Genomic DNA, 3,562 nt, shown 5'->3' on the forward strand with positions numbered 1-3,562 from the left:
CGAGGCGAAGCGTCGCGCGCCGGCGGCGCCCCGGGTGGGCCGGCGGGCCGAGGCCAGGCGGGCTGCACGGAGCCGCTCAGAGGGACTGCGTGTGGCTAAAGACCCCCCCCCCCCAACAGCCGAAAGGGGTGACAAGCCGWGGAGGGAGTGAGGGAGGCCCTGGGGAGACTGGGGTGACACTGAATTATTCATTTATTTATTTCAAATCCRTTTATCTTTTAAAGCAGCCTAAGGYCRAGCTGCTCGCACGCTGCRAAGCGAGGAAGTCTCAGCAGCGTCCYGGAGCGGGAGGAAGCTTTACCTGACTTGCTCCTGGCAAATGATTATCTAACCAGCCCCGATGCGCGGCAGCGGGGTTCGGCAGGAATTAGGAAGCGCTGCTGTGAACCTGCGCGTGGCCTCGTCCGTGCCCGCGGTGCAGACCGCGAAACGGGCCACGCGTTCCCTGATGCCGGAAAGAGCGCGTGGGGGAAAAGAAAAAAAAAAAAAAATCAGAGCCGCTGCGGTCTGCTGGCGTGCGGGAGCAGCGGCGGCTTTCACCCACGGCGGGCGGGAGAAGGGTGCAGCGCTGCCGGCCGCTGCCGATCGGGTGGTGCCAGGCGACRTCGGCAACGAGGGGGYGGCAGCAGSAGGAGGAGGAGGAGGAAGGAAGGTCCTGCCTGGAGGAAGCACAAGCCAAAGGCTCGGGGCTGCCTGGACCCCAGCGAAGGAAGGGAAGGCCACGTTCCCCAAAGACCCAAGAGCAAGAGGGGACGGCTGAGCAATGGGATCCCTGAGCACTTACACTCCCAGTTACTATACGTACGTCATACCTTTACCTTGACAGACAGGCTGTAGCCTAAAGGTTCCCGGAGCGGGAAGGGCCAAGCTGGCAACGGCAGCCGGGAATAGCCGGACACACGGTTTTGGCCTCGGCGTAACGGTTTCCGCTCCCTGAGGATCGCCTCCTGTACGCGCCRGGGACCTTCGGTGCGACGTCTGCCCGGCCTTCCCGTCCCACGGCCCCTCACTGGGCGACGGGGGGCCGCAGATGGCAACCTGGCCCCGGGGTGGAAAAATGCCGGCATCTGCTCTCCTTCCTCATGCTTTTCAACTTCTGCCCTTGGCTTCCTCCCAGTGTCGCTTTTTGCATTGTTTTTAAGCAAACAGACGAATTCCCCTTTCTTCACAAAATTGGAACAAACSTCTTTCAGCATCTGGCCACCAATGCTCCTCCAGGCTTCTCCTAATAGGAGCTAGCTTGCAAGATTAAGACCCTTAAAATACCCRCGGTTTTTTGTGCTGTAGCGTCAAGAGGATTGTATTCCCAATCAGGCATAACGGCATAGAGCCTGGAGCGCATCCCCCCTGCCAGATTTTCTTGATCAAGTTTCTGCAAGGGGAAAAGAGGGGAAAAAGGAATGGTTTTGCTAGCAGACACTTGCGCAACCCTTGAAGTGAAGTCACTGAAGCCTTTTTGAAATTAAGTTGGCAGACACAGATAAATCCTTTTAGCGGCATTAGCTCAGCGTTGTTAGGACGATACCATATTTATTGATTAATATTCACCAAAGAGGAACATGCTCCGATGAATTTTGCCAATGGAGACGGCCGTGACTACGAGAAACGTGTTCAGCAAGTGGATGACACATGAGAATGTGAGAAGGAGAAGTCGGAACAGCATGTTACCTTCAAAAAGCAAAGCTGGAGGTCTGCTAGCACAATTTAAAGCCCAAGGGAGGTGTGCTACCGCAGGCAAAGAGCCTTCGGCTGGCCCTAAGGGCCAGAAATCTTCCCGCTTGCACCAAAACGGGGCAAATGGGGCTCTGCCTCAGCTTCCTACCTGGTGATGCTCGCTGAGGACACGAAGAAATAAGAGCCGCCTCAGTGCAGGTACAACTTGCTGCAAGGGAGCTGCAATTATTTGAGTGCTTGGAAATCATGGACATTTTCTCTCCCTGCAGGAGTCTGAGATTACCAAAGTTTTTCCCTGCTCCAAGGACAAAGGAAAAAAAGGCTTGAATTAATTATCCCTCCAAATTGGATGGAACTACATAAAAAGTTTCAATCAGATTGAGTCAAATAATTTTAATTTATACCCTATACTTAAATGATTCAAAAATCATTTTGAAACAATATTTCAAAAGGAATAGCTGGTTTTACTTGGAGGGGACATTTTTAGTTAGAAGAGTCCCGTCTGGATTGTTTTGGGGGATTTTTTTGCAACCAAAGTTTGTTTCCCTCCATCACCTCTTTTTGAACTTTGATATTTATTAAAAATAACTCCATGCTGTCATCAGCCCAGTTGGAAAGAAACATCGTACAAAACAAAAATTGGCACCAATTCCCAAGTGGCCACTAGCTCTGACTGTAGCAATGATTTTCTAGGACAAATTCTGCAGCACGTAATGCGGGACCAAAGCTGTAAAGCGGCGTAATGCTTAAAGCGGTGCTGGAGCTGGTAAGAGTTGCCAGCTCCTATAAATCCGGTCACTCTAATTTAGACACCTCCATAAAATTACAAGCTTTGGCTCTTCCCCGTCCCTACATCTCCCTGTGTTTGCTGATGTCTATCGCTCACCCTGCGTTATGGCACGGAAGCAAACACAGAGTTTTCCTAATGTAAAGGAAACAGCCACAGCATTGCCAACCTCCAGCGCAGCATGCAAGAAATGCTCCGTTTTTCATGGTTTAAACTGCCAGGGGACGGGCATATGCTGAGCATGGCGAGGACAGTCCTAAAAACAACCGGCAGCTGCACTCCTAGGCTCACTGTAAATTCAGGGGACGGTATAAGAAAGTCCTTTGTCATTCTTTTGCTAAATGTGGGCTCCAGGGATATTCTTTTAAGTTAAATATTACGCTTAAAATGTGAATTACTCTTTACTCTAAGGCTGTTTGGAAGGAAAATGCACTTAAAATTATATATGTGTGTGTGCGTATGTGTATTTTTATATATATACACACACATATATATATAAAATAAAAGCAGCTACTTTTAATTGGAAGCAGATGGTCCATCTCCAAACGACAGGCTGTTTCTGAACTGACCCGCTGCTGCTCTTTTAAGGTCCTAGTGCACCTTTCCAGGAAGCAGATGGGCTAGTACGCGTGTGCGTGCGCTAGGGCTTTAGGGAGTAAGACATTTCCAGCAACAAGTTTCTTGTTGAGTTGGAGCAGAGGCACGAGTTTGGAAGGGAAGGACTTCAGCCGCTTGGAAAGCGGCCGTAGGGCCTCGCTGCCTGGCGGTGCCTGGGGCAGAGCCGCCGCCGGGCCGCGGCGCTGAGGGCCTGTCGACTGCGGTTTCCCAGGCTCCGGCGCGCCGCGGAGAGCTGAGGTTTTCGGTGCGTTTTCTGCAAGAAGAGCTGTGCTGCTACGGTCTCTCAGCAGCCGCCGCGCCGGTGCYGCGCGCCGTGCTGGGTTTAGCGGCGTTCGCGTGAAATTTGAAAAAGAGACTTGACAGCACAGGTGTAATATTTGCCTTTTCCTCTAATTGTTTGCGTTAGCCCTTCAGGGACTGATAAGGAAGGAGGCACTGGTGGGAAAAACAGGGCGAGCGTTTTCCTACAGCCGTCGGTAAATA

General features: G+C 51.7%; 1 protein-coding gene across 2 annotated transcripts in view; it reads right to left on the reverse strand.

Moving 5' to 3' along the window:
• A4GALT (alpha 1,4-galactosyltransferase (P1PK blood group)) overlaps positions 1-3,562 on the reverse strand; it is a 19,947-nt gene that overhangs the window by 15,167 nt on the left and 1,218 nt on the right. Inside the window, exon 1 of one of the 2 annotated variants that reach the window (XM_085324469.1) lies at positions 819-930. The exons of the other annotated variant lie outside the window; for it this stretch is intronic. The gene's annotated coding sequence lies outside the window, so the exon portion shown is untranslated. Of the gene's footprint in view, positions 1-818; positions 931-3,562 lie in introns of those variants that run through there. 2 annotated transcript variants of the gene reach the window in all.

The sequence above is a fragment of the Rhea americana genome, unplaced genomic scaffold, assembly GCF_003343005.1.
Source record: "Rhea americana isolate MKP2758 unplaced genomic scaffold, rheAme1 scaffold_91, whole genome shotgun sequence".
In the NCBI taxonomy this organism is placed as follows: Eukaryota; Metazoa; Chordata; class Aves; order Rheiformes; family Rheidae; genus Rhea; species Rhea americana.